This window comes from Tripterygium wilfordii, chromosome 11 (assembly GCF_013401445.1).
Source record: "Tripterygium wilfordii isolate XIE 37 chromosome 11, ASM1340144v1, whole genome shotgun sequence".
Taxonomy (NCBI): domain Eukaryota; kingdom Viridiplantae; phylum Streptophyta; class Magnoliopsida; order Celastrales; family Celastraceae; genus Tripterygium; species Tripterygium wilfordii.
The window spans coordinates 8,937,443-8,956,329 of record NC_052242.1 but is presented as its reverse complement, the minus strand read 5'-3'; the positions used below and the strand labels follow the sequence as shown (position 1 = coordinate 8,956,329).

The 18,887-nt window shown below is 35.1% G+C and overlaps 1 long non-coding RNA gene across 7 annotated transcripts; it reads right to left on the bottom strand.

The window, feature by feature from the left end:
• Positions 1 to 2,819: 2,819 nt before the first annotated feature.
• LOC120008939 lies at positions 2,820 to 9,719 on the bottom strand. Of its 7 annotated transcripts, none has more exons than XR_005470565.1 (7): positions 5,103 to 9,719; positions 4,799 to 5,034; positions 4,517 to 4,719; positions 4,008 to 4,184; positions 3,830 to 3,931; positions 3,343 to 3,744; positions 2,820 to 3,034 (listed from the first exon to the last, which is right to left on the bottom strand). It is a non-coding gene; the product is annotated as an uncharacterized LOC120008939 (long non-coding RNA). The 7 variants fall into 7 exon arrangements; XR_005470567.1 differs by having other exon boundaries at positions 4,799 to 5,029; XR_005470569.1 differs by having other exon boundaries at positions 4,799 to 8,352; positions 9,515 to 9,719.
• Positions 9,720 to 18,887: the final 9,168 nt, after the last annotated feature.

Genomic DNA, 18,887 nt, shown 5'->3' with positions numbered 1-18,887 from the left:
GGATTCATGATCCTCCTGATATTGGTCTGAAGGACAAGTAATCATCTTAGATACATAATCTGGTTCTATCATATTTGCATACTGAATATTGTTGTACGTGTGCTTGTGTTCTGGTGTAGCTAGTATTGTTCACTCCACCTATGAAGACTAGGTTTACATAAGAACCGATTGTCGGCATACTTGTTCTTGTAACAAGGTATCTAAGGCTGTGTCGAGTCTTGACTTGTCCTTGGCAAGAAACCATTGATGCAGACGAAAGGAGTTTAGTGATGTAACATTGCTTGCCCTGCTAGGATGGATGTTATGCATACAGCAGATCCAACCGCTATGCCTTCTAGTTGTTAGGGACTGAAGGATTCTGGATGGCTAATGTGGAATATGTTCGGATGTACATATGTTTCTTACAGCTTTAGTATCAGTTGCCACTGGTGAAGTGATTCCATAGCCAAAGATTGAATGTCTGTTCCGAAAGGTCTTGTGGTGCCAGGAAGTTTTATAGGTTGGAGCAGGACTTGCAGTGTAAACGCACGCAGCTGAAATAGCTCCTGTAAGTTGAACTGCAGCATAACATGGTACCTGGAACAAAATCTGAACTCTATCCACGCAGAAAACATTCCATTCACGATGAAATCATTGGCATATGTGGTGGGTTTTTTTTCTTGTTCTTTTGAATGGAAAACAAATATTATTGAAGAACGCCAACGAGGTGCAAACAAGAACATCACAAATAGGCTAAACTGATGGCGGGCCCACAATGCCGACTATCATGTTTGTTATATTTGTCTAACTACCGATTAGCCAACTAATGTACAACAAAACAACTTGTAACTATGGGAATTTCGGAAGCCACTTATCAGTTTAGTTTTCAGTGACGGACACAGGAATTGAAATCACTGGGGCACAAAAGTGCTGCGAGAGTCCGGGGTAGTGTCCTCGAAATTTTTTTTTGGGTTCTTTATGTAATCGATTTACGAATATATACTGCAAATAGAAAACACAGTAATAATAGTTCAAAATAATAAGAAAATACATTATAATTATCCCAATCATTCTCCGCAATATTACAATATCATTAATAATAGTTCCAACCAATTCCTTTTCTATGTAACATATAAGACAATCATTCAAAAATTAATCACTCATTCGATTGAGCAAATCTGTCTTGACCATATTCATTCCACAAAGGGAGAGAGATGGGTTAAGAGATTGAGAAATTGAGGAGATTTGAGGGCCTGTGCTTGGTATGTGGGCTTGACCACTTATGAATATTGGCTTAGGCTTGACAACTTATGAATGTTAATTAGTGGGCTGGGTTAGAGTTAGTGAATTGGGGGCCTAATGGCCAATTTATCATAAATATCTAATATACCTAGTGTTAAAAAAATTGACTGGGGGCCCATGCCGCCAATGCTAGTATAGTGGGTTCGCCACTGTCTGTTGCAAAGGAAAATATTTTATGGCTGCACAAAATAAACCCAAGTCTTCCGATTAAAATCATCAATGAAGGTAATTATGTATCTTTTACCTCTGTTAAAAGATGAATTTATTGGCCTGCAAAGGTCAAAATGAACCAGCTCCAATGCTTTCTCAATGATGGTGATATCCTCCATTTTTCCGCCATGGATGTAATAGACTCTCCCGATTTCATTCAAAGCATTTTGAACTATGAACGAAATGCTTGAAGTTGCTACCTCTTTGCCTTTGCTTATCCTTGGTATTTCTTCTTCATGGAATCTCATATATGCTTGGAGGTGTCATTGGAAAGAATGGTTTCCAATATCGAACGATCAATAGCCAGGAAGAGATGATTCTTTGCCTTCAAATCTTTTAACTTCAATCCCTGCAATTCTTTTTTTTGTGCCTTTGTCAGTGCAACACCTGCTATTGGGACTACAACACCAACATCAATCACTTGCCAATAACTTTTGAATCTGAGGAAGTTTTCCATTAGTATGCTGCAATGGTCAGAGTGACCATCAAAGCGTGGAATAACGGCTTGCACAAAATTTTTAGAAGCCATATGAGACCTACTGCTAGCACTACAAGAAACTGCCCCATTTTGCAATGGTTATAAACCGTTGCAAAAAATGCTTAAACCGTTGCATAATGGATTAGCAACGGTTTCAGTGACCATTGTCAAATCGACTGTTGCAATAGTGATTTGACAACGGTTCCATAAGTCTTTTGCTACGGTCACAAAACGAGTTGTAAATGATACTATTAGCAACGTTTTTCATCCTATTAGGTAATAGTTCAAAAATGTTACGATAGTACAATTTGACGACGATTTATAAACTGTTATCTATTTTAATTAATTTACAACGGTTGCGTAACTGTTGCATGCTAGTATTTTGTAACGGTTAATAAATCGTTACAAAAAAAAAAAGCAATGGTTTTTTAACTGTTGCGTTTTGGTATTTGGCAACGGTCAACAAACTGTTGCCAGAAAATGCAACAGTTAAAAAAAGTTGTTAATATTGTTTTAGGCAACATGTATAGAAACGTTGCTTTAATCTATTAGTAACGAAATTTATAACTTTTGTGAAATCATTAAATGCGCAACGATTTTAAATTAAATAGCAACATTTACGTTTTTAAAGATAGTGGGCATTCTCAACTTTTATGTTGATAGTTTGCAACTGTTTTGGAACCGTTGCGATCTAATCATTATTTGCAACAATTTGCGAAACCGTTGTAAAATGATTTTCTTTTTTTCCTGTGATGCATTTCATACATTAATCATACCATCATTCAAATCAATGCACATCAGACAAGACTACAAAGAAATAGTAATACATAAAGTTACTAATATTATCCCAAACAACAATAACTTATCCAATTTGCATAAATATCCTCAGTTGCATACATATAACTCGAACTATCAGAAGCATAATCTAACAATATAAATTCAAAGTAATGCAGTTCACAAAATTAAAGGAGTGGAATAGCTTTATTAGCTAACAAGTATTCAGATATTGTCTTGTCCAACTTGATCATGGTCTCCTTGCTCAACTTCATTTCCCTCTTCATTGTGCTACAAACAAAATTAACACGATAAAAAGTAAAATAGATTGTCAAGAAATTCGGCTGTCAGGTAAAATAAATTTATAAATCTGTTATTGAACTCAAGATTAAGAGCCCTAAATCCAAAAGATATACAGATTGATTACTAAGAATGGCAAGGAATATATGGGGTTCTATATACATATGTGTGTGTGTATGCACCCTTAACCAGAATTACAAGATATACCATATTGGATAAATAATAATCTCATTATAAGAGCATTCGAACAGTCTTCGTTTCTAAGTTATGATTAATTGAGAGAACAAGTGTTTAATTACCTGATCCATGATATTTGTAGTTGTGGAACAGTCTTCGTTGACACGAGGAGCACTTGAAGCATCATGAAGTGAGCCTCTGCCAGTCATAGGAGAATGAACCAATCCAGGAGGTAGTTCCACATTGGGATAAGCTGTTGCCATGTTTGCAATGAAAGTACCCAAACCAGAGATCATTGCCTGATACCTTTCCTCAAGCTCCATTATCCTTCTTTGTCCAGCAGCCAAGCTTTAAGAGGATTGTGCTCTTGTCATATTTTTCTTCAAATCTGAAGGTGCAACTCCTTTTCCATAAACAGGCGCACGACCAAGATGATCTTTTAACACTTTCTTCAAGAAATTCTCCCTCGCAGTGCTACTTTCGAGGGTGTCAATTGATTGGGACGATAAATTTTCAAGCTCAATCTGTAGAAAATACATAAAATAATTGAACTTATTTTTAAATCTCCTTATTTCTAAATTATAAAAAAATTAATGCTATATTGCTCACTCTTATATCTTCATCAAGTTTTAATGTCCTATCGTTTCTCTTTTGAGTCAACATAAACATATCTACTTCGGATGGTTCATCTTCACTTTGTCTTTTCCTTTTCTGGCAAATTCAAAATTTCACATAAGCAAGCTAAGATGTATAATATAACTAATTAATATGAATGCCTCAAACCAACCTCCTATTCTCACACTCGAGCAAAACTTTTTGATCCCATAGTTTGAGTATACTTTGCCTCCATCATATTCTTTGTATTGGCCTCACTTCTTAATTGCAAGTAAATTGGTATTCACACCTCCAGTTCAGTTTAAACATTAAAAAAAATCTCTAGAATCTTTTTTGTAGTGCTAAAATCCTACACAGAAAATGAAATATGGAATCAAAAGTAAAGAACAAAAAAATAACAAAGCAGAAAAAACTATAAACTTCCAACTGAGGCCTCAGAGGTAGTGGCAATAGGGTATCATCATTAGTAATATGATAATACGTGCATTATATTGCATCACAGGCTTATACCAGAAATTGGGATGAATATACAACTAGAGTCCATTAAGCATTAATAAAAGAAACAGGACATTAAAAGGATTTATTGGACACCTTTTCCAAAGAACTCATCTCCAAATGATCATAACTCACCTTTAATGTAACTAAAAATATTCAAAAATTTATCAAAACTAGAAAATGTACCTTAGCCTTCTTTGAACTCCATCTTTTCACAAGTTTTTTCCATTGTGCAATGGGTACCGCCTTAGGACGATCTTTTAGGCGTGCAAACCTTTAGTGTGTTTCTTAAAATGTTTTCTCTTCAATCGGCTTTTCCAGCAGCACCAAGCAGATGCAATGGTGGCCAATACCTATCTTTTTGCAAGTTCATCAATGATGAATTTTTCCTACATCATCTTCTATTAGTACAAGAAAATTTTTAAAGAAAAATTGAATTGGAAGAAAAGCAAAACAGGAATATCTTACCTGAATCAGTTTCCATAATTCGTCCTTCTCATTTTTAGGCAGCTTCTTCCAATTTTTGAGGCTAAGGGGAACAAGTGGACATTCATAGTCAATGTTCTTATGTATGAGCTCAATGATGCAACATGACTCTCTGGACCAATGGGTTGATTTTTATCGTTCAATATAATAGTAGGCCGATCATTGAGACCCCTGCCTACTATATTCAAACACCTTGTTTTTCTCCTGTATACCCTTTTCTAAGATAAAATTATGTTAGTATATTTGTAAAAATATAACATATAAAACAACATATTGCAAATATTACCTTGACCAACTAGATTGGTAGGAATTATTGGTTCATTTTCCAATCCATCAGTACATTCATCTTCCGTGTCAATAGGTTCACCATAAGTTTCTTGCTCTAACTCCTCCTCCATAGCATACAATAGATCAAGATCAGATTCTTCATCCCCATCCATGCGACTTGAATTATCAGCACTACCACCATCACTGGAATCTGAATTCTCTTCACTTTCACTTTTAGTTTCTATCTCTCTTGGTTGTCGCAACCATATAGGGACACAATTAAGTTTAGTCTGAGAATGTGATCTTGCTCGCTTAGTTTTTTGTTGTACATCTTTACATTTACTTTCGGAACCACTTCAATGTTCAGCTTGTAAGTTTCCTCCATACCCACTAGATTGTCCACCTTCTAAGCTTCCTCTAGAACTAGTTACTCGTCCTCCAATCTGTAAGTTTCCTCTAGATCTAGCATGGTGGTCACTAGAAGGAAATCCTCTTGCATCCCTTGTTTTCCAACCTGAGGACTTACTTTCTTACTAACTCTAGATGAGTTTTTCTTCTCCTTTCCCATTTAAAAATTGCATAAGTAAAATAAAAAATACATTAGTACATAAAAAGTAGCATAGAATAGTTAAAAAATAGCACAAATCATTTCTCATATAAAGCAACTTACAAGACTTCAATATAAGAAATACTAGAAAATTGAAACAAGGTAACACATAACAAACTCTAAACTTACATAAATATCATTGAAGCCTTATAGGAAAAACGACTATAAATTGTCCTTCCAATCCGTCAATTATCTATTTCCATGTCATCGGTACTCGGCTCACCATCCATGTCAAAATTGTCTCTTGGTATTGCTTTGATAACATTATACCAATCATGCTCCATAGGATCTTGGACATAAAAAACCTGATGCACTTGGGATGCTAACATAAAAGGATCATTTTTGTAAATCAATTTCTTGAAGATAACCATTTGAAACTGAAATTCATCTCTCCTCCATTGGAATCAATCACAACCAAACAATACAAAGCTTTGATGTCCATAATAATCTAACTCAATTATTTGCTTCACTACTTCATAGTAAGTAACATCACCAGTAATTGGATTTTGATCCTTGTTGCTTGCAAAATAAAGTTAGAATACTTGTAAAATAACTTAATACGTACAAGATTTAATATTTTGAAATTCGTACAGACCTTTCTACAGGGTACATCCATGAAATTGAACTGGTCCACCAAGCCTAACCTCATGCGCTAGATGAATTGGTAAGTGCATCATAATATCAAAAAAAGATGGAGGAAAAATCATTTCCAGTCTACAAAGCGTTTCCACAATTTCTCCTCTAACTTATCAATTTCATCCAAGTCAATGACTTTTCGCACAAAGACCTCTGAAAAAGTCCCCTAGTTTAATCAATAGCTCTACAATATTAGTAGGCAAGGATCTTCGTACAGCCAGTTGAAGCAAATAATGCAAAATGAAACGACAATCATGACTCTTAAGTCCAGATACTTTATGTCCCTTGATTTGCACGCATCGAGAAATGTTTGATGCATACCTATCTAGAAGTCTAACTCCTTTTAGCACCTTACAGAAATTGTCTTTCTCCTTTGATCCCATAGCGAATATTGCAGGAGGCAAATATATTTTATTGGATTCACCTACTCTTGCATGAAGTTCATGTATAACCCCAATGTCTTCTAAATCAAGGCAGCCTTTCAAGTGATCTTTTCATTTTCCTTGCATATCTAATAGTGTTGCAAGTACCTTATCACATACATTTTTCTCTATAAGCATCACGTCTAGGTTATGGCGCAATATATTGAATTTCCAATATGGTAACTCAAAGAATATGCTTTTTTTCTTCCATGGACTACTATCTTTGTCTCTTTTCTTTGACTGAGTCTTCTCAAACTTATTTTCTATGTCCTTCACATGCTCAAAAACATTACACCCAGATAAAAGAGATGGGGTAGCACCCAATTCCTTTCCGTCATAGAATGACCTTTTATCATGACACCATTTATGATTCAAATGTAGGAGGTGTCCTGGATAACAAAACTTTCGACTATTGTGCAGGTAGATAGATTTGGTGTCATAACAACAAACAGGACATGCTAAATTCCCTTTCGTACTCCACCTCGATAACATGGCATATGCAAGAAAATCATTTATTGTCCATAATAAAGCAGCACGCATCTAGAAATACTCACGCTTTGAGGCATCATAGGTCTTTACATCAAAATCCCAAAGTTCTTTCAACTCCTCTATTACTGGCTATACAAACAAACATCAATGTTGTTACCTGGAGACTCTTTTCTAGGAATAAGAAGAGCCATTGTAAAATTGGGAGGCTTCATACTCATCCACAGAGGTAAATTATATGACATAAGAACTACAGGCCACATACTATACTGAATACTCATTGTTCTGAATGAATTGAAACCATCACTGGATAAACCAAGTCTTACATTGCGAGGGTCGCTAGCAAAACTTGGGTCAAAAGAATCTAAAACTCTTCAAGCTTCCGACTCTGCTGGATGCCTTAATTTATCATCTTTTGTACGATCATTTTCATGCCAACTCATAGATGTAGAAACTTTTGAACACATAAAAGATGTTGAAGCCTTGATTTTACTGGAAAATGATGAAATATTTTTTCTGAAATCCGTTTCTTGGTATGGAATGAAACATCTTTAGATGATAAGACAATTTCACAAACACTTTTCCCCTTCTCTGAACCCATGTCCTCAACTGTGACCCATCTAGAAGCACCACATTTACTACAAAAATCAGCATTTGCATGTTCTTTCCAAAACAACATACAGTCATTCTTACAAGCATCAATTTTCTTGTAACCAAGACCAAACCCCCGCATAATGCTTCTAGTCTCATTAAAAATTTTTGGAATTATCTTTAATTGTGGGATTGAAAATCTTAGAATCTCTAAAATTGTTGTGAAACATGAATTGGTCATTCCATGGAGGCACTTTGTTAGGAATAATTGAACAATGAAATTAAGTTTGCTAACTGGAGCTCCTGGAAAGAGATCTTGTTTACAATCTTCCAATAATTGAGATAACTTCTCCACATTAGTATCAATCCATTCTCTACGCTCATCATTGTTGGCAACTTCTTCATCCTCGAGGTGTTCAAAAATAAAGGGATGTGCATCATACAATAACCTCTCTATATCATCACGGATATGTGGCAAGTCATCATTCGTATCATGAAACTCATCATTAGAAGATGAGACACCCTCCCTATGAAAATACCAATTGATATATGACTGGTCAATCCCTTTAATGATCATATGAGTATATACCACATCCCGACTTCCCCACTCACAATGGTGACAATTCACACAATGACACAAAATCTTCCCTTCTTGTGATGCGTTAGCAAATGCAAAATCAAGGAAGTTTACCAACCCTTCTGTGTATAAAGTTCCACTTCTATCACAATGCATCCAATTCTTATCCATATACAGTGCACTCAAAAAACTGGAACATAAAACATAATAGTAACAGACAATTTAAAATGATATACACAAAGGAAAATTTGCACGAAAATAATCTTATAAACATCTAAAGCAATGTCATACCAAAATCAAGAAAAACATAACACTCTTAGGATAATTTTGATATCGTTCACAACAATATATTGAAGCAATTCAAAGGGGAAAATTTTTGATGAGCAAGGAATAAAAACTAAATCATAAAGGAAATGGATTGACACATCTGGTAACTCCAAGAAAAAAAATACAAATGCAGTATTTCGGGTTGTTAACATCCAAGTGTACTAAGGGAAAGGCCCCTCAAGTGTTAGCTACTAAAAGAGTTAAAACTTTACATATTTTCATAAACATATGTTAAAAAATCGTAATATTTTCCTCTAAGGAAAACTATAGATTTTCCAAAAGTTTGATTTTATGTTAAGCTAAACGGAGTCTAAATGATATGTAAATTCCTCCAACAACTTCCATCCCCTCCACCCCACCAAGAAAACAGAAAAGGGTTGCAATTTCCCCCAATTCAATGAGGGCTAGAATACCAAAACACGCACAACGGAGACAGACTTTCCCTCTACCTCTTAAAAACTAATTCAAGGCAACGAAATAAATACAAAAGTTCCAAACTACCAATTTCTGTCCAGGCAACAACAAATAACCTGTTGGGTGTAATATATTTCAAAACAATGAGTTCCAAAAGAGTACTTCAGTGATCCACAGATTAATGATTCAGTGGTTTAGTATCGACAATAGCTGATTCTCAGATTCATGAACCAAATCGACAACAGAAAGCAAGCAAAATCACAGCAAAATGAGACCAAAATCAAACCATAAAAAGCCCCAAATCAAGCAATAAGAGGAGAAGCCTAACCCAGTGAACGGAAGTTGAGAAACCAAAAGAGACGATAACCTACCGTTGGAAGTTGACGGCTGCGCAGAAGAGGGGTCACCAGCGGAGAAGAGAGCCTTAGGTTGAGATTGACTTAGGTTTAGACCACAGCTAGCTTATCTGACCTCCTCGCATCCTCAAGAAAAGATAGACTTAGGTTTAGAAGTGAGATTGAGGTGGAGAAGAGAGAAGACAGTGAAGAGCTAGGGATTGAAATTTTTGGTATTACGTGTTTTTTGACTTTGGAGCCTGAAGGAAACGGCGGCGTCGTATTAGTTTTTTATGAAATTAACAAGATAAATATATTGCATATATGTAATCAGAATATATAAATTTGATTTAATTTAATAAGTAATATATTAAATATTACCATAAATACAAACAGTATAAAGGTAATTAAAGAATTATTATTAAATTTCATATTAGAAAATACTTTATTAAGTATAATAGTAAAAAATACACTCCATACAATACATACATAAGATTAAAATCAATTATATATATAAGGAAAGAAATATTCAATTTTTTAAGTTTTTTTTATCCGGTTTTTTTACCTACTCATGGGAACAAAGGCTCACCCCCGACCCCAACCATACATAAATTTTATGGTTGAGGTGAGACTCATACCATAAACCTCCACTTTAAGAGGCCCAAAACTAAGTTATGCCATGTAGCTAGGATATATGACACAACCACAAAAACTCAAGGAAAACACAATTCAGAGAAACTCACGTTTATCCAAATATGGAATAATATTCTATAGCTATAACTCCAAAAGGAGCTATTTTGACGCAATGCGAAAGATCAAACAACTAAAATCGTTCACGATGAGTCTACCAAGAACAATATGATTAGAGAAATCCCAAACTTTATAATGTTTTGTTAAGCTTCAAAATAATAGCTTTCGGGATTCGTAATGTCTCTCAACTAGGATTTCCCCATGTTAACCTTTAGGCCTTTAAATCAGTCATCAGAAACATATTATATTAGGCAAACACACAAGCGATTCAAAAGTTATGGGTGGTCAAAGTTGTTGAACGGCAACGTTTCCTCGAAACCGTTGTATGACTGTTGCCCATTCCTCCCACAATAACAACATTTCCTCTAAAACCGTTGCAAGTAGAAGTCACAACGGCAAGGTTTTTTCAACACTGTTGCAAGATGGAGTCACAACAGCAACGTTTACACAAACCGTTGCACGATCATTACAAGTTGAAGTAACAAAAGCAACATTTTCTTGAAACCGTTGCAAGATGGATCCACAACGGCAACATTTCCAGGGACCTTTGCAAGTTGAAGTTACAATGACAACGTTTTCTTGAAACTGTTCCAGAACCATTGCAAGTTGAACTCACAACGGCAATGTTTTCTTTAAACTGTTGCATAACCATTGCTAAATGCATAAACCTTTGACAACAGTTTTATAAACCATTGTAATTGAAATTTATGCAACCGTATACTTTAAACGATTCCAATAAACCAAGTTTTGCAACATATTTTTTAACCGTTGCGGAAATCTAAATTTGCAACATTTATAAAACCATTGCCTAAAAACCGTTGCACAATGGGGCAGTTTCTTGTAGTTTAGAAGAAACTACTACTAAGGGAAAGAGAGCAAAAAAATTCACTACTAAAACTCTTCTTTTCACTTTCCACTATTGCAAGTTCTGATACCACTATTATAATTTATGGACTGTTAATAAAAAGAAAGTGTTTGAGATAGATTCATAAAGCATAAAGACTCATTGATTATTTGCTTGGAACATATGCCTTTTAAATAGGCAATACAAACGTGAATAACAAAATAATAACATACCACTAAACCATTATTCCTAAAGATTAAGTACTGTAACAAACTAACACAATAGTGCCTAAACAATAGCCACATCACAAACAGTAACCCAAAATACCACCTAAAGACTAGAACAACACACTCAAATAGTAACTACTTGGTAGCATGTTGAAACTCATCTGACCAATCATACTATTACAAGAATAAAAGGTTGAAAGTATGTAGCCACTACAGAGTGAGGGTCACTATGGGACTTGATACTACGTGGTCAAGAATATCAATCCATTTGACGTTACCAAAACAAACCTTGCTTCTCATATTTCTGGGTGAACTTCAGAGTATTGGGCTCTATCTTGATTCACATTACTGTCGGAGCATCCATAATTACCTGGTATATGGTAGTATCATCACCGACTTTCGTAATAACCCTACAAAACTTCTTCAATAATGAGGCTGAGGCTGATTTTTTGTTATAAATGGCAATAAAAGAAGGATAATTTAGTTCATGTGGTTGTTGATTGCACTTCCACTAGCTTCGTCTAAGTACCGAAACCAAATGCTCTCTAGTGTTACCCGAGGCCACATAAGAACTAAATATAATCTTGGAAACCCACGTCGTATATTAGTCCTGGTTCCATGGCCTTGTTAGGGTGTATAAGGCTGCCCCAAAATCTAGAGGTGTATCGAGAATATCTCTACTTTCTAAAGTAGACTGAGATGTGATTATTGAGCCATCATTATCAATGGTATATGCTATAGTAACGAGAGTCGACCAAATGACTGTCATACTCCATTCAGGGTGTACAACTTTTAGTAAAGATGCCACTCCAGCAACATATGTTGCTACCATTGACGTGCTCGAGTGTAGGGCATAGTCCATTGCCAATTGATAGCGGCCTAGTTCCATGTATGGTTTAATTGGTACAATTGCTGCAATAACATAGACTCTTGGAGCAAAGACATATGGTTAAACTATTGAAGGGTTCATGGGATCTAGACCTCTTGACGAGAAAAGTGACACCTGAGGTGTTGGTTTTGTACCCAACCTCATCAATACAAACTGCAAGCTTTTTACCCTTGTTTCCTCTACCCCTATTATGTAATCTTTGACTAGAGTGTACTAGAACTAGGTGACAAAATTATGCTTGGAAAGGAGTATAACTGTGGTTCTAAATCTAAAAATTATGTTACGAATACTTTAGCAAGTGCACCTTACAATGAAGCTCCTGCATTTGTGAATAAATGAAATTGTGGGTGGCATCACAGAAGACTATCTTTCTCCTTACCTTAGTTTTTTTCATCTTATATTGTTATAGGTGCATCAATATTGCCATAGTATAGAAGCGCATCACTGCTATATATATATATATATATGTTGTATGGATAGTATGACATTCCTTCTCAAGTCATCCATTTTGTAGAGTCATTCTAGCCTTGAAACTCCTATCAAACTATAGTGATCCAGGGAGCTACATTATGCGTTGAATTATACGCTCGATCATGTAGAGCTTGCTAAATGACTCTTGATATGTGGCAACATGTGCTAGGAATCTTTGAATGTCAAAGAGTTGAGGTGGAGTTAGCCTAGCACTAAAACAATGCATGACATTGTTGTATGAATATAGCAATGTCCCTTTTGCATCAACTGAAATTGAAGTTGACCTCAAGATGTGATGGGTACCATAACTTGTGGGTTGAGAAAGGTTCAGGCTTTTGGGAGTGGTCAATATGAATGATGTAGGTCTGGTATTCTTCCTTTTATGTAACTTGTGCACTGGTGATTCCCAGTAACAATAAGCACAACCAACGCATACAAAAGGAGGTCAGGTCTAACGGGGTGAATAAATTATGTACCTTCATTTCATGCACAGCAACCATGTAAAATATGATAAACACTGGTGAACTAAACAATTTATAAATCTCATCAATCCAAATTTTAAAAAAATAATAATAATAACCCACATGAGTACATGACTAGCTAACAATCACACCAAACAAATTGTGTTAAGATGCCGAATTTTTTTATCTACCAAGGATTAACTTCATTAAAAATAATGTCATTCGTTACTAGTTAAGAACAAAGTCATTCATTGCTAGTTCTGATTATTTCAATAACCATATATATGCAAATTCCTCTTCATGATTTACATATCATATTTGGTTGTAACAACAATAAAATAAATACACATTGTGACACCAAATTTTCCGTAAATATAAAGTAAAAAAAAAAAACTTAGTTAATTGTGCTCTCTCCCTTCCTCTGTAATTCATTCACAATTAATTCATTTGGCTATTTCATGAGCTAACCCGTGGGCTTTTGGTGCCCTCCAGTTGACAAAGAAAAAGACTTGTTTAGATATTATTTTTTGGACTGAGCTACCCTACCCATACCTTGGGCTTAGTGTCTGTCTAATATACACTACTGCACTGGTGATTCCCATAAGCATAACCAAGGCATACAAGCAAGAGGTCATTGTGAATAAAATATGTAATTTAATTTCATGCACATCAACAAGTAAAAAATAATAAACTTTGGTGAATTAAATTATCTATAAATCTCATAAATTAAAATTTGAAAAAATTCACATGATTAAAATTTTAACAAATTGTGTTAAAATGTCAAATCTTCTTAACTACTGAGAATTGACTTTATTAAAAAGAAAGTCATTAATTACTCATATTGATTATTGTAATATCCATATATATATATATGCATTTTCCTCTTCATGATGTACAAAGCATAATGTTTGTAAGAGCAAATCATGCCATAAATATAAGGTCAACAAAAATGAAAAATGGTTTATCAATTGCTTTCGCTCTCTCTCCTTCTATAATTCATTCACAATTAATTAATTTGGCTATTCCATGAGCTAACCCATGGGCTTTTGATGCCTTCCAATTGACAAACAACAAGACTTGTTTTAGATATTGGATGGGCCAAAAGTAAGGCGAATTGCTTTTGACTGGGCTAGCCTACCCATACCTTGGGTTTGGGGTCTACGATTGGAAAGAAAGCGTGATAGCTAACATACACAAGCTGACACCTAAAGGGGCCTAAACCATAAAACTCGACATTTGGATTCAGTTTAATTTGGACATATATTAATCAAGTGTCGTAAATTGACTCTTTTGTATATTTTTTTGGATTAATTAGCAATAGGTCCCTTCAATCAAATTTTTATTCCAATAGATCCACTTTAATTTTTTTCAACCTATAAAGTTCATAAGTGAATACGATTTATTCTATTAAGGAAAAATTATTTAAATATATTTTTTGTTTACCATACTACCCTCAACCCTTATTTTACTTCTAAAATCCATAGAATTTCTTGTCTGGTAATGGAGAATTGACCGACACCAAATAGTGCTTGTGTGTGCTTATTCCAAGTGTAGGATAGTCGACAAGTAATAAAATCGGTGAGACTAGTGTTGAACCACAAGGAAGCTAATGCAAATTTGGAGTGGATGAAAGGCAAACCTAACTCTAGAATAAAAACTCAACGAATAACAAATCAATGCGAGTAAAGTAAAAAAGGGTCGAATGACTCGGTAGCATGGGAATTTATGTGACCAAAAGTGAGCACTATTTTTAAGAAAGCAATTAATGAAAAGCTCTAGCCTCTAATCCTTCCCGATGAATGTTCAGTTCTCATATTTAAGGTATTTAGTATGAAAGCACACAACCATGCACTATGAAATTGTGTGCGATCAAACAATCATACCAGTGGTGTACCTGAGTTTACAGGGGCCCCGGACGAGCTCTAGAAAATGGGCCCGTATTTTCTTTTTTGTTTATTTTAAAATCAAAAAAAATTTCTTTTATTAGTTTTTTAGTTGAAATATGTGGAGAATTATTAGTTTTTAACTAATTTTTTGTGTTTAGATTAATATAAAATCACTATTTTTTTCAAAATTTGGGGCCCTGGGGATTTGGGGGCCCGGGGCGACCGCCCGTGTTGCCCCACCCCAGGGCCGCCCCTGAATCATACAAACACAAGGGAAATTAGGCATGAAGACTTCAGTACAATTATGGAGGCCATCGGGTTCATTGGTCCACGATGAAAGCTTAGGAGTAGTCACCTAATTTTATGTATTAATGTTCCTAACAAAGCTCGGCTTTATAATACTCTAGTTCCACACTCAAAGACCAAATAACCGTAACTCTACCATACTCATTCCATAAATTTCACAAAATCCACGAGCCGATTCATACATTGAATGATCATGCAATTAATTGATATGTTGGGTTTTGAAGACTTCCATTGTGTCAAACTGCAAACCTATTTTGAGTATTCTACTCTTGACCTCCCATCCATAACATTACAAATGAAGTTATCAATGCTAGACAAGTCTCTGTAAAAAAAATAATCAATTAAAATGAAGTTTGAAATAAAGACAGTAGATGGAGGATGAGGATAACAACCTAAGAGGATTGCAAAATTGATAAGATCAACCAAAGTAATATTGGACCAAGACTTACTGTCTAGGTCAACATTGTGTTTTTTATGATTGTGTATGATTGTATGCCAAAATATGTGTGAGCATTCTTGACTTGAACACATCCTAAAATGCTAGAAAATATGCTTAAATGGTAGTTTGTCAAACTACATGTTGATTGTTTAATCTTAATTATACATAATATGTTTTGGACTTATGATCGCATATGTGAATCATATCTTATAAAAATGACCCATGTGTTAAATGTTTATGCTTAAACGTTTACATGTTTTAAGTTACGACTTTATACACTTAAGTGAAGTATGGCCAAAGGCCACATGTACTAAGTGAGGCTTATGCCTATTTCTATGCGAATTTGACATACATACATGCTTGAATGTGTGCTGAAAATTAGTTTTGAAATAGAACAAGAATGGACTAAGTTAGGGCTTCAATCTTCGATTAATCACTATTTAACCAACTTAGGTTCAAATGACATGAAACTTGAACCACACAGCCATGAGAGTCTAATATATATTCTAGATCAAAAATTGATTGAAATTAAGTGCATTAGACTTAAATTCCGTCAAAACTAGGTATTAACCTAAGTTTTGTGTATATGTATTCCTTTGCAAACGTGGTGAACCAAATGAACTCCGATTTACATGAAATTTTGTGTGAATCTTAGTTTCATAATTATGAACATATTTGACTAAGGTTGGTTTAAGATAAAACTGAACGAGGATGGTCTGTCTATAAGCCAGCCTAAGCACGCTTAATTCAAAATGGCATAATTCAGTCATATAAAGTCTGATTGATGTGTTTCTTGAACGGAAATGTATTTAAGACATAAATGAAAATATCATATTCAGAGTGATTGATCAAATTTCATCTTCTTGCTGTTTAATTTTATGCATGAAGCTGCTGCATCTGTGCAGAGCTGAAACTATGATAGTTGAGCTTTCACTTCTATGTTCAATGCCCATATGAAGGAATTTTGATGTGAAATTTGATTTGAACATTCTAATGTGCTTATTATGATTTATCATATATAAACTTGAATTTATTGAATCGTATTTCTATGTGATTGACCTAAGGCAATGCTTGAAGCTTTCAAAAGCTTACAAGCCAAATGAGGTGTCTATACACCAAATTGTTTGTAGGTACAATCTTTTAAAAATTCAAATATGCTCAGAATTCAGTATTGACATCAAGATTGAGAAACAGAGAACCAACCACGCCTTGCGTTAAGTACTTTTTTGAATACAGAGTCTCAACCAGCTTGAAAATAGCCCTCAACCAGCTACTCACAGTGATCAGATCAAGAAAAGAATAACTCAAGTAATGGAAAGGACAACAAGCATAACAACTTCAATATAGTCGGTGGCCAATATTACATCAACAACGGTTCAAAAGTGCTCTCCAACACACACGCTAGGGTAAAGATAATAAAGGAACATCAGCAGGTCAAAGTACCCTCCAAGAAAAAAATCATAAACTTACACAAGTTGTAGCAATAATATAGAATAAGTATAGACATCCGTGTCAAGTATGTTCAAGAGAATTGAAGTTTGGTTTCCAAGAATGAGCTTTAAGCTCTAGAAAACTATGGAAAATCCTAAGTTTCACCAACTTTCTACTATGGATTTGATGCGATGATCGAAACGAGCCTTAGGGCTATGTGTTGCGGTCATATGGAAGCTATACAAGCATTCATTGGAGTCATATTGTATGAAATGAAGAAAAAGTCAGTTTTGAAGTCAGAGGTAAAATGAGATCGATCGGGAATATTTGAGATCGATCAAACTATGATGGATCAGCATTGCATTTCATGATAGGGATCAACTAGATCGATCAAAAATTATTTGAGATCGATCACAATTTGTTCTGGTGCACTATTTCTTGAATGTGAAGAAAAGAAAGAGAGAGGGAAGATACTTGGAGGAGAAGAGGCCACGTCATCGATTTCCCTATATGGGCAAACATGAGAACAAGTGTAGTACCTTCTCATAGGGTATAAGACTTGTTTGGGTTTCTTCATTCAAGACACAAGTTCATAAAGATCATCTTTTTGGTGCAACCAAACAATGCTTAGGTCTGAAGAGATTTATTTAAGTCTTGTAGCCAAAACCAATGGCTTAGATCAAGCACGTACAAGACAATCAAAGGCTCAAAATTAAAGTGGGCTTGAAGGGTCAAGATTTGAAGGTACAAGTTGATCCAATGGCTATCATTGAAAGTTGCAAAGCTCACACCTTTGACATTGCTCCCAACGGTTGGTTTTTGTGTGGTGGAGATTTGTTGATTCAAATTGATCAAGGGCCAAGATTTGAAGATACATGGAAAGTCAAGATTGAGAGATTGAATCTAATCCAAGGGCTAGAAACTTGCTGAGACAAATACAATTAGGGTTCTCTCACATTTGGAGAACATAGAGAAGCCATTGGTAAGAAAGAAAAACCTATTGCTCTCAAGTTTCTTCATTCATCAAGCCTATTGATTTCATTATCATCTTGCTATTGCAAAGTGTGAAGATCCTCTTTATTTGAGCTACTATTTTGAAGCTTCTATATGGCCTTGCTTTAGAAGACTTCACCATCATCTTGCTTTTGCAAAGTGTGAAGGTTTTCATCTATTTGTACCTTTGTTGATTTACAGGTTTTGTTATGGGAAAGCTTGGGGACTTGATTTCTACTGCTGAGAAATTAGTCATCTTCAAAGAAAAATATCAAGTTTTTCCCCCTTTTTATATTCTGGTCCCATTTGATGATGATAGAGATCTTTCTCCCGAGTATATCAAGGTTCCAATGTTCTTTTGGTCAGAGTGTAGGATTCGTGTCCCATTCGGACCTTTCTTCCATGAGTTCTTTTCCTTCACCAATCTTCATCCTTTGGAGTTGGTTTCGAACACTAATCGGATTCTTGGGGGGTGTGAATATGTTGAACACTTTTCTTAAGAAAAGGCTTTCTGTCATTGATCTTCTTTATTGCTACTCCATCGTCAAAATAAAAGTGCGGATGGCCAGTACTTCCTGACTCCAAAACCTGAATGTGCATTGATTCATTGCCTTCCAAACTCTAACAAAGATGTTGACTACATGCTCATCTCTAGGCACTAGGGTTTTGGCCCTCATAGGGCTCCACCTTTAGGTATGCTTCTTTTCTATCA